The sequence below is a fragment of the Nyctibius grandis genome, chromosome W, assembly GCF_013368605.1.
Source record: "Nyctibius grandis isolate bNycGra1 chromosome W, bNycGra1.pri, whole genome shotgun sequence".
In the NCBI taxonomy this organism is placed as follows: Eukaryota; Metazoa; Chordata; class Aves; order Nyctibiiformes; family Nyctibiidae; genus Nyctibius; species Nyctibius grandis.
The window spans coordinates 22,358,913-22,371,999 of NC_090694.1; the positions used below are offsets into that span (position 1 = coordinate 22,358,913).

A 13,087-nucleotide genomic window follows, 5' to 3' on the forward strand; every position below is an offset into this window, starting at 1 on the left:
GTTAAAAGGATGTTGCTTGGCTTGTAGCATTGTACAAAAGTGTTTAAAGGTTGGTGCACAGAATGAAAGATTAGAGGAGGGGATAGAGAAGGAGATGCTGCGGGGAATTATCAGGATGATCCTGAAAAGGTTGCTAAAGGATCTGAACTAATTGTGAAAACCCAGGAGCCTGACTGGGAGGATGTGGATGCAGTGTTGGATGTGGCGTTTAGCGAATCGGAAAAGCAGATGGTTGTGAAAGCGGCCAGAGCCCAGGTGCAGGCTCTGATTCTGGCTGGAATTCTGCCGGGAACTGTGGATCTCTGTTTTTTGGGACAATCGGCAGATTATATTAGGAGAAAGCTACAGAAAAGTGCAAGGAATGGATGCGAGAGATTTAGAGAGGTTGCTGGAGACTGCATGGCAGGCGTATCGGAATAGGGAGACTCGGAGGGGGAGAGTGAGGGTGGAGCGGTTGCCGGTGCCGCAGCGGCTGCTCTGCGCACCGCAGGGGGCCAGAGACCCTCTCAGAACTTACCGGGAAATAACACTAACGCTGTGAGACGAAGTGCAAGTGCCCCACCGAGGGGAAATCAACCCCTCCCGAAAGATCAGTGTGTGTATTGTAAGCAGATGGGACATTGGAAAAAGGATTGTCCGAAACTGAAATTGGTAATGGTTACTGACACAGGAGCTGACTGACTGGAACCAGGGGAATCTTCCCTAGCAGAACCCTGGGTAAAAATGCAGCTAGGGAAAGAAGAGAAAACTGTAGAATTTCTAGTAGATACAGGTGCCACCTTTTTCAGTATTGAATCAGACCTTATTGTCAATAAGCAAACAAAATGTTAACATTGTGGGAGCAACTGGGCAGGTTGAGAAAGCTTTCTTTTTGAAACCATTAGAATTCAAAATTGGAAAAAGTGTAGGAAGTCATAAATTTCTCTACCTGCCTGATGCTCCTAGACCACTTTTGGGAAGAGACTTGTTAGAACAATTGAATGCTGAGATAAAATTTAAAAATGGAGAAATTGAGTTAAAATCCCAGAAAATAATCACATTGGAATTTTAAGTTGGGCTCTCACTGACCCCCAAATTAGGGAAGAAATTATACACAAAATAAAGGACCAGGTCTATCCAGGAGTGTGGGCCTCAGGAATGCCTGGAAAAGCTAAAAATGCAGAATGGATTGTTGTTAAACTTAAAGAGAGAACACGGCCTGTTAGGATAAAACAATACCCCCTGAAACTGGAAGATAGGCAAGGAGTGAAAAGTATTATAGATGACTTGCATACTTGGCAGGATCCCTTAAAGCGACAGGAACGAGGACCAACGGCACACCGATGGATCCGTGGTGGTGACTAACCCTGCTGCTCCTGCTTAGTTTTCTCCTCTCACTTCCTACCTTTCCTATTGCTTCGTTTTCTCTCTGCCCTCTCGTTCAATAAAGCGGTCTGAGTGGCAGCATCTGACCTCGTTTATGCCTTAATGTCGTTCTCTCTTCAGAGTATAACACACCTATTTTACCTGTTAAAAAAACCTGATGGCAAAACTTATCGATGGGTGCAGGATTTGCGAACAATAAATCAGATAGTTAAAGATTTGTATCCAGTAGTGGAAAACCCATATACTTTGCTAACCAGTTTAAAGGAAACCTATGAATGGTATATGGTCACCAGTGCATTTGTTTAGACATGAGAATTGGGTTTACATTAAAAATATTTCAGGTAACCCTCTCAAATAGAAATGGAGCAACCCTTTTCAAGTTTTGCTCACGACCTACACAGCGGTCAGGCTTGAGAAGCACACTGCGTGGATCCAATACTCGAGAATCAAGAAGGCACCCGAAGGACCATGGAAATCCCAACTCACAGAACCCACATCCGTAAACTTAACTTGAGACTGTTAACGATTATATTGTGGTTTTGTTTTTGACACCCACCTCTGATATTCTTAGTGTTTGTCATTATACTAATAGCTTTCAATTGCCTTTTATGGTATAAATTGAAGAAATTAGCTATGAAAATTTGGATCCTACCTACGGTAATGAAATATGAAAACTTGGAACCTTTGTAAAAGAATTTACAAGTACCAAGTAAAGGGGGGAATGAAACGGTTGGGGGCCCCAAGAACAAGGAGGATGTTGTAAATACCTTAGACATTTGATTCACCTAGTTATATAAATAAACAAAGGGGAGCCTTTTAATGAGGATGGCCATATCTCACTTCGGACAACTGGATCTTGAAAAGATAGTTTCTAATTAGGATGGCTGTATTTCACTTCAGACAACTTGGCCTTGGGAAAACAGAGGCACAGAAACATAAAGATAAGGGAGTTGCAACAGCTGCCTTGAAGGACATAGCCTACATGACCTACGTGATCCATGGACTGAGTTTGCACAGAAGCAGGGGTCAGTCAGCGAACACAGTGAGGAAGACTACAAGCCTTCATCTGAAGACCCCTGACGACCACCAGAGAAAACGACTGCGCATGCGGAATGGACATTTACATATATTAATGAATTCCGGGAAATCTCATGACTATGCAAAGGAGTTCTTGGGAATCTTATGACTATGTATAACTTTATGGTATATAATCTCTGAAAATCTGCCAAATCGGTGGAGCACTCATGGTGGATAATCCCCAGTGCTGCCCAGCACTGCAATAAAGAATGCCTGCTTAATAACACCCTCTGGTGTTATTGAGTTTTCTTTCAGACTCCTTACCCAGCCGCACCGAGCTTCCCACTTCGGTGAGGAAAGTTAGAAAGCAAGGGGGGTTGGAGATCTCCGATTTTTGTATCAATACCATTAGCCACCTTTACCACAAGGACACATTGCTGGCTCATGTTCAACTTGCTATCCACCAGGACCCCCAAGTCCTTTTCTTCAAAGCTGCCTTCCAGATGGGTGGCCCCCAGCATGTATTGGTGCATGGGGTTGTTCCTCCCCAGGGGCAGGACTTGGCACTTCCCCTTACTGAACTGCATGAGGTGTCCGTCAGCCCATTTCTCCAGCCTGTCCAGGTCCCTCTGGGTGGCAGCACAACCCTCTGGTGTACTCCTCCCTTGCTGAGGGTATACTCTGCCCCATCATCCAGGTCATTAATGAAGATGTTAAACAGGACTGGACCTAGCATTGACCCCTGAGGCACACCACTAGTTACTGGCCTCCAACTAGACTTTGTGCCACTGATCAACACCCTCTGGGCACAGCCGTTCAGCCAGTTTTCAATCCACCTCAATCCCTTGCCTCTGCAAAACCTCTCCTTCCCCCATTCGTTCTCCAATCCCATCACCACACATAAAACAGTCTCTTAGATGGGGCAACAGGTGGTGTAGGAAACTGAGATCAGTGTGGGGTGGTTCCTCTACTGGTAGCAGTCCCTTTAGAGTCAGACCTCTTGGCCCCTGCTCAGGCTACCGCTCGAGCTCCTGCTCTCTTCCTGTTCCAGCATGGTCTTCTGTCTCCTCTTTCCTCTGCTCTGGTGTTATTTCTTTTCTTCCTTTTTTTTCAGCATTTACTGCTCTTTCTTAGTTTTGTTTTCACAGAGGTGCCACAAAGTTTGCTGATTGGCCCATCTTTGGCCTGCGATGGGGTTGTTGCTGAGCTGGCTGGAACCAACTGTAACCAGTACAGGGCAGTCAACAACTTTCTCCCACAGAGGTCACTCCTGCAGCCCCACCCTGCCCCGCCCAACCTTGCCAATTATCCCCAATACAAAATGTCAGAAGGGAACTACTCCAGAACATGCTTTCTTCTATGCTGCTGGGAACTTCCAGATTTAAAAATCTCAACAGCAAGCATGAAATTATACAGTGGAGTTAAGCTACCTTTTTTGAACACACTTGCGAAGAATTTTTCATCAAGAAAATACATACTAAACTAGGAAAATATTTTTTGTAACAGAAATAGTTATTTGATCTTTACACATACCAGACCAGAAGTCTGATGTTCAATATATCTTTCAGTTGTGCTTCTTAGGGTAAGAGGTCATGCTCTAGTAAAGTTCATTTTTACATTTAAATGTGATTAATACAGATTCAGAAAAAAAAAAGTCATTTATATTTTTTGAAAGGGGGGGGTCAAGTTAAGGTGTAGATAGGTGAGGGGTTTTTTTTTTTTTTTCAGAAATCAGCATAATGGCAGCTTAGTATGCTTTAGAACAAGTCAATGAACATTACTGAAAAAGTGAAGCTTACGTCTTCATTTTATGACTGACTGACAACATCTGAACAAAGTAATATCACCTTAAGAAGCAGCACCAGTGGTAGACATCAATTTACTAGGTAACATACTTTACAACCTAATCAGCATAGTAATCTTAAAACAGAATAGTTACTCGTGTTCCCTACATTCATTACTTGTTCTGACCTAATAGTAATCTGGGGAAAACAAAAAACCCACCAAGCAATACAGTGGATAGCATTAAAAAGCCTTTGAGGTACACAATTGGAGGGAATTGTCATCTTAATAGACTACACCCAAAGTTACATAGAGAACTTGGGATTCAGGACTACCTCTGAACCACTAGGAAGACTCTGAAAACAGAAGGATGAGAGATCGACCAGTGACCTTAAACATAGCAACACATTTTATTGGAGCACTTTCATCCTAAAGCATTTCCAAACTTGCAGATACAAGCAGTCTTAAACTTAAGCAGACAGATAGGCTCCCCAGAACTCCAACACTAAATCAAACAAACCAAAAACTCTAAAAAGGAACATTAAAACTAGCCAGGTTACCACACACCACTGATCACTCCCAGGAAATGGAACTGCAGGGATTGAATCCAAGGCACTTCAATTAAAGTAGTCCCCTTGCACTAACAGTGCCTGCTCTCAGCTACAATGTGGTCAAAGAATAGGACCTGCATACAGCTATGCCAGAAGAAGTGACAGTGAAAATAAAGAGATTACTTCAAAGATGACAAGTGGACTCAACAATTGGTCACAATGATAAAAATGTTCTTTCTGTAAATGGCTACTGTAAGTCATCCATATAAAAACAATTGGAATACTATTAGTAAACAAACAAAGAGATAAAGTTCTCCTCTGTTCAAACTACCACCTGCAATTGAAGGTCTAAAGTTCAGGAGCTCATCTGCATGTTGAGCATTGTTGAAATCCATAGAGCTACTCTTAATTTTAAGATCTACTCTCACCACTATTTGGAGGTGCAGACCTTGAATAGCACATAAGAGCATTCAACAATAACATTAAAAAAAAAAAAGACAGTAAAAGCTAACCTTCGCAAAAAAGGCTATAAAAACCTACCTGTACATGTTTACAGTATACTATCAGTAACTCTTATTTTACAGATATATCTCCAAGAAAATTCCATCATAAAAGATAATTTAACAACACATCTCAACCACCTTGCAATAGCTGCAAATACTAGAACGCGATTAGGTAACATTTAAATCTAATATAGTCACCAGTTAATGACAATAATTTGTAATGGTTCAACAACCTGCTGAAATACATACAATAAAGTTTTCAAGCAAGCAAGTCAAACAAGACCTCACATAACATGGATTTAGAGCAGTTTTACAACATACATTACACAAAAGAAATATAAAAAGGCATTCTCCTCAACCTCTCTGATAGCCAAATCAATTCACCTCCTAAATTCTGCATGCCATCACCAAATTCGCATTTTAGATCAAGACAGAAAGTTAAATCCAACCCGTCACATGGTGACAACAGTAATAAGTACTGTATATTATTCAGTCGAATAATTTCACCATTACTTGAAAATTACTTTAGTGATCCCAGGCCCATTTTTCACTGTTCATAGATAAAATACAAATTAGTTAACTAAGTTTTTAATTAGTTAACAATAGTTAAGAGTAACTGAGTGCTGCACAAATCCACTGACATATCAAGTTACAGACTTTTGCTCAGATTTTTCCATCTAGAAGTATTACAGTTGGTTTGGGAGCCATGACATGAATACACATTCCAAAATGCAATTTGGATGACTCCACTTAAGTTTTACATTGTGGTAAACTCAATGCTATAATTTATTTTCTCCTCCAGTTAATCAACACTTGTTAACGGGGATGGAAAAAGTAGAAGAAAAAACAAACATAGATTAAAGAAATTATTAATATATGATACTTAATTCTAACATTAAAATGCAGTAACTACTTCTATCTCAATAAAAACTGATTGTGCTATGCCAGTGCTTCTCCACTAGCAACTTCCAAAGCAAAGTAGCCAAAGTAAAGAGTTAGGACATTACTTTAGGGCACTGCTCTGATAGAAGTCATGGCTATCAATGTGTACATGCTTTGAATAAAGACTGTGGTTTTAAATATAATATTTGAAAAATGAAACATTTACTATGAGTTACAATAACACATGTTTAGAAAGCATCACATCCTTTGCACCTTGAGCATTCGTCCTTAAATTAAAGCCTAGATAAGCTGTTCCCCAGCAGATCATTTTAGATATGCCCAAGAAATCCAAATGTTATTTTGACTTTATGTCATTTTAAAAAAAAGGCAATAAAATATAAGCTATTTTCATCAACGTCAGAAGGGGGTACTCTGAATAACTGAGGTTGGGAGGTGATGAACTGAACATTTGCCTTGTGTTAGGAGAGGTGAGAAACACACCGTCTCATAGTTCAGTATCGCACTTCAGTTCACAATGCTATACCTTTTCTTTTTTTAAGAAAAAGTGCTCCTTTTAACAACAACAAAAAATGCTTCCATTTGTGCTATTGTCATCACAAGGGCATATTAATCTGTGACAGCAAACTAGCAACACAAAGAGACCTGACAACTGTTAATTCCAGTTTTATATCCTATGATTTGCAAGCTATTTAAGATACTGACAAGGAGATAGAGAGAAAGCCAAGAAACCCCAAAAAACCTATACTATGGTTTTTTCACTACACAACGCCTATTCTAACATAACTAGTTCAGGTCTTTTTAGTAAGACTGTGCCGAGTTGATACCTTACATTGAACTACATCCTAAAATGAAAGAAATGGCACTAGATCATTTCACAAGCACAATACAGTATTTCATCTCTGCCAGCACCAGTCCTCCCCGCCCCCCTCAAGAGAGACGCGCATTCCAATCAAGCCTTTCTCAGCAGGGCTCAGCCAATTCTCCCCCTCCCTCCCTCCAGTCCTTGCTAGGTTCCCAAATCCCCTCTGATTTTAGGTTTCATTTTGTTGTAAACAGCAAAACGAAAGGAGAAAACCTCCAAAGCGAGGATCCTTACCCTTGAAATCCTGCCATGCGCGCAATAAGGAGGGTGAATTGGTTTTCCTTTTTTTTTTTTAATGGGAGATGAAGGGGAAGAAACAAAAGCCTAAATGGAGGAAAGGGTAAGCAGCGGAGACAGAGGGAGAAAGAGGAGAGTCTGGTGAAGAAGCAGGGCGAGCGTCAGCCATGTTGTGTGTGTTGGTCCAGTATTTACAAACCTGCAGCTGCGGCAGTGTTTTGAGTCTGGGAGAGAGGGGAAAGAAAGGAGAAGAAAGGAGAGGAGGGAAGACAGAGAGGGAATCGAGGGAGGAGGGGAAAACGGCGGCGGCAGCAGCAGACAAAGGAACTGAGCAGAGCGCGCGCGCATACACACGCACACTCTGGGTGTCCCAGACAGCGGCAGTGACGTGTGCAACCACAGCGCTGCCAGCCCAGCGCGTTAGCAACTCCCCCAGCTCCAGCCTTTAGCTACTGCGGCGCGGCCGAGCCCCGCCACCACCTTTACATCCCATTCGCCCCATTTTCTCGTGGAGAGAGCAGACGGATGACAGGGCAGAGACATGCTTCCCCCAACGTGCACTATCGACAGGGAGGCTTATCTGCCAGGAGCCCCTCGGCGGGCCCCAACACACAGTACAATAGTTCCACAGAGAGGGAGGGGGAATGTGCAGCTGAAACCCCTCACCTCCAGCAAGGGACCAGGGGCGGGGGGGAGGGGTGCGTAGATAGCGAGAGTGGCCGTGCCAAAAGAAGGCAGCAGTCCCCCAGAGCCCGGGCGCTACGTGGGAAGGGGAGATAGAAACGACAACACGAGCCCAAGGGCCCCCACTCTCGCCCGCCTCCCGCGACTTCCGGGAGGGCCACTGAGACAGCGAAGAAGAAAGGATAACAGAGACAGAACACCACAAGTATATAAATAACGTCAGCCTCGGGGGAGGGAAAGCTAGGAGCAGCGACTCCCTCTGGCTCTGCCCGGTACTAGGCTAGGCTAAGCCAGGCCAAAGGCGGCGCGATGGGCTGTGCTTTCCCGCCCCCCCTCCGCATTCGCTACTCACCTGCTAGGGGGATGGGCGCCTAGGAGTGCCAGGAGGATGGCCTAGAAGCGTTTAGCGCTGCAGCCACAGCAGTCCTGTCTCACTAGGCCACTCAGTTTCTCTGTGGCAGCAGTAAGGACAGCTGCTCCCCTTGTCTCGTTTGTCCCCCTCCGCTGTCACCACTGCTACCTCCTGTTCGCCTCTGCCACATTTGGATTCTCCTCTCCGTACACGAGCTCCACCGCTAGAATAGAGGCCTCCTCACCTTCCTGCCAAATAGTGAGCTACCCGCATCGAGACGTTCAAAACACAGGGCCGGGCACCGCCCTCCTCCCCTCCGCCAACGCGCAGGCGCACTGCAAATTCCGAACTGCGACAGGAGCGCAGGAAGCAATCCTCCACCCAGGCCACCACTACTCACTAGCGCGCAGTCGCCCCCGTAGCTGCTGCCGCTCCTCCTCCTCTACTGCCGTCTCCCGGTGTTCCGTCGGCGGTCGTAGCGGAGGGTGACGTGAGCCCGTACGCAGATGGTTACCTGTTGGCCCTTCTCCAAACACAGGCCACTAGGCCCTGGGGCGGTGAACGTCCGCCTGCCCACCGCAGTGAGTCCAGTACTGCCTCGCGAGGTGGCCACAGTGCTTTATAGCAGCAGTACCGCTTCCCTAAACAGGCCTTGGGAGCCAGCGGCTCTCCGCTGCCCCCTCGCCATCATAGGAAAGAAAATGTATAAGCCATCATAAGAAAGAAAAATCAGCTATGGATATCCTGTGTTACAAATTCGGCCTGTGCCAACTGAGGAGGGAGGTTAGGACGCAAAGTATAGAATTACAAAGGTAAATACTCATTCATGTGCATGAGATATCTCAGTCAAACTGGGTGCACCCAAGGGATTTTTCTTTAGGGGTTTTATACCTTACACTACAAGGGTATGTAATGAATCATCCAATTACCTACTAATGCATATTTCTAATTATCCAATCATAAACGTGGTACAGCATAGCAACATACATTGCAAAAAATATATTTTGTAGGTCTTGCAGCATCAGTATCTGTCAGCATCCTTGTGGTTTATCTGTTAATCCAGATGTTTCTGTCATCAACTTCTGCAAAGTTATTAGGCATCAGCAATTCATGTTTCTCTTAGATATGGATCCTTCAGTTAAGGAAACCTCTCTTGCAAAAATTATCTTAGTCGATTGCTTGTCCTTATTAGGGGTCTTGGGTCTCCAGATAATGATGCAGCAATTATACGCTAATAATGTTCTTAGCTCCTACTGAATGCGTGATCTCAATAATTTATATCATGCCTACTAGAAATGAAAATAAAGATTTAGACAAAATTATAAAAGATGAGCTGTCACCAAATCAGTCTATTACATTTTCTACATTATTCAAGGATATAACTTCAAGAGCTGTTCATAGCTTTAGATTGACAAAGAACAAAATGGAAAACATCAATAAGTAAGATTATGTTCTTCTCTGTCAAATCAAGTAATTGGTTCAAAAATCAAAACAGGTGAACAGCTGAGGAACAGTCTGCCTTAACAAATCTAACGAGTATTTTTTTCAAATTAGACCTTGGCAGGTATAGCATAACATATGATGTTATGACATTTTTTTCTGTTATAAGACAAAGAAACTTCAGTGCATGAAGACAGCCATGAAGAGTTGTTTATTTGAGTCAAGAAGAGTTTGATTGAAGGCCATCATATTGTGAAACCAAAATGCAACTTAACCTAATTAATAATATCCTGAAAATTTTCCTTTTTTTTTTTTTTTTTTAAAGTGCTGTTGTCACCTGACACTACGGGGACAGATAGGTTCTTTTAGGGATCCTTGGCAGAATGATGACAACACTAAGTTGTAGTTTCAATTAAAGCTTTATTTTTTAACAGAATTTTATGATTAGCATAGCATAGAATCTTATGATCAGAGTAGCACAGGATTTTTAATAAGCAGAATCACTGTAGTACAATTTTATAAGTAGCGTAGCACAGAATTTTATAGCACAGCTTAGCTCATGGTTTCTAATCACCTGGACCCTCTGCAGTTTGGGTCAAATCTTAATACTTGGCTTGCTGTATCAATATAACGATCATAATGTAGACTTGAAATATGCAAAAGAATAGGAATTACTCAATCCTCAGAAGAAGCAGATGATCGTGGAGGCATCCCTGACCACTGGAGGATCATGGGTTTTGCCGCCCAGCAGCAGTTCCGGTCCAAGTCCCACTTAGGACTTGTAACTGCTTGATTTTCTAGACAGTGCTCTGTGTGCTGCTACACTTCCCTGTTCTGTGTCAGGATCATCAAAACCGGGTTGGCCAGGTGCCTGAGACCTTCAAGGCTGGTAAGGAGGGGAGTAGTCAGCCTGGTGCCCAGAAACCTGGAGGCCAATAGGGAAGGGAAGAAGTCGCCTGCCTGGTGTGCAGGACCTTCAAGGTCTGATAAGGAGGGGAAAGGGGACTGATACGTGACCAGCTCGGTCACAGAAAATGGCCGTTTACCTTATAAAATGGCATTAGTTATGCTAACCATATTACCAGGGGTCAGGAGCAGGGGGTACCAGTCACAGCTGTACATAAACTTCCTAGTCTTTTTGGATGCTTTGAAGTACCACCGAGTTTGGTTAGAAATAGAATGGCTGAATTCTTCCAGAAGCTTTGAATGCTATTGAGTAGCTTTGAGTGAGAACCAGGTTCCCTCTGGTCCCAGAAAATTTTGCTTTCTTGATATCCTCCTAGCCTAAAGAGAATCAGCCTTAACTACTGAAAAAAAATCACAGCCCTCTTGATTTGATGGTAGAATCAAGAACCCTCAGAATTCAAGTGGCCAGATCTTTGCTTGATGTGAATTTGAAGGAGGAATGATATCTTGCTTCTGAGATTGATCTTCAATTAATATTTTTAAATGCTGGGATCAATCAGCCACTTTTGCTTTAATTTAACCTTAAAGGAGCAGTTATCTGTTTGAGATAACTATCTGGCTACCTGGCTGATTTGTCTTTTCCAAGCAAGCTACTATAAAGCTATCACAGGAATTATTTAAAGTCAACAGAAACAGAGGCCTCCTTCCAACATGTTTGCTCTCTGACATGGTTACAACATTGATGAAATTTATCATGTCAGCAGGAACCAACCATCTATCTTTTAGCAAATTGAATAAAACAGCAATCAGTTTCAAGTTCAGGTGATGTAAATTAAATAAATAGAATAGTTCCAGTTGGAAGGAACCTACAACAATCATCTAGTCCAACTGTGTGACCACTTCAGGAAAATTTGCCTTCTTTAAGTGAATTATTTGCATGCTACAGGAAGTGGTGAATAAAGCCCAGCTTTTAAGAGAAATGCTCCAATTACTACTAAATTAAAACTCAGCTGTGTCAGATATTACTTTCTTCTGCCAGCAGTGACTTCTGAACAACATATTTAACTTCTAGGAACAGGCTTGTAACAAATCAGCTTTATTTGGAATTAGAAAATATGTAAAAAAAAAGATTGAAAAACATATTTAAAATAAATTAAGTCAGTACTTCAATTTGAGCAAAATCCAAAAAATAACTGAGATTTAAGAGGTTAGATGAGTTCAACCTCCAGTTTATTGGGTTAGATGAATTCAATGCAGTAAAAAGGTTTTCAAAAAGCAACGACTAATACTAGAGAGCTGGTGGTTTTGCTGTAAAAATATATAACATATAGGTCAAGATTTTAATCCTCAAGATTTGGTCTATATGGGAAAGTTTTAGTGCCTCCCCCTCCCAAATTTCAGTATCAATCCATTATTACCTTTTTTCTTTATATCAACAAAATTCTTCACTTTTACCAGTGTAGTTACATTGCTTTTGTAAATAAATGATCCCTACTATGTCTCAAAGAATGATAAACCACTGAAGGGGAAAAAGAGAGTCTAATAAATGTGCCTGGAGAGAAAAGTCACTGATATTAGTCAGACATACCTTTAAAACAGATATGACTTACTGTCATGTAAGATGAGACCATTCTTCAACAGTCTGTCTTTGGTCACAGAAAGACAATACCAAATGAATCATACTACTGTTGCAGAAATTTAAACCCTTCTCCTCCCACTCCTCGCTTGTATCTTCATTTCTCCCTTATACACATATGCAGTACTCCTCAGGCTTTTGGTAGACAAAGTATAGCATTTTTTCCCCTACATAACTTCCATGTAGGTAGAGAGAATCTCTATGATAGTCAAAGAAGTCCAAAATATACCTCTTATTTCCTCTTTATTTTCTTTATATGGACTTTGAAACATAAAAGGCTTGATGAGCAACTTAATTTGCAAATGCTGTTAAGGGATATTAGGAGTGTGGCCACCTCCTCCAGCTACTCCAGCCCAGGACTCCCTCCTGCCCAGCTGCTTGAGCCCAGCCCAGTACCCTGGGCAACCAGAGTCTCTGCCCAGGCTGAGGGACTCAGCTGCCACTTATCTGTTTGCAGGTTCAACCAGTAGCAAAGCTGAGCGTGTATCCCAGAGACACACACAGAGGACACTGACACAGCTAGTTACACAGACTGACACAGACAAGGCACTGCCTTCAACAGGCACATAAAACAAAAATAGACAGCCAAGTCCCCTTCCTCCTCTTTGGCTGGTAGATAGATAGAAAGTTACTAGTGAAAGCACACACATTCGAGGCGCTCTCGAGTACCAGCATGGACCCTCTGTCCACCTGGTACCCCTGCCTGGATCCCAGGCCCTCTTACCCGCTTCATGGGTGCCCTACTCACTGGCTAGTCCAGCTTGATGTTAGATAGCAAACATGCATACACTCACAAGCTCATCCCATAGGCACTCCACATTCATAAGTCCCCTGGGGCCAGCATTGACC

At 42.7% G+C, this 13,087-nt stretch overlaps 1 protein-coding gene across 2 annotated transcripts in view; it reads right to left on the minus strand.

The window, feature by feature from the left end:
- The window catches only part of LOC137675782 (spindlin-Z), a 118,205-nt gene extending 109,607 nt beyond the window's left edge, over positions 1-8,598 (minus strand). The window contains exon 1 of one of the 2 annotated variants that reach the window (XM_068421998.1): positions 8,257-8,598. The gene's annotated coding sequence lies outside the window, so the exon portion shown is untranslated. Of the gene's footprint in view, positions 1-7,217; positions 7,554-8,256 lie in introns of those variants that run through there. The other variant, XM_068421999.1, reaches the window with a different exon arrangement.
- Positions 8,599-13,087: the final 4,489 nt, after the last annotated feature.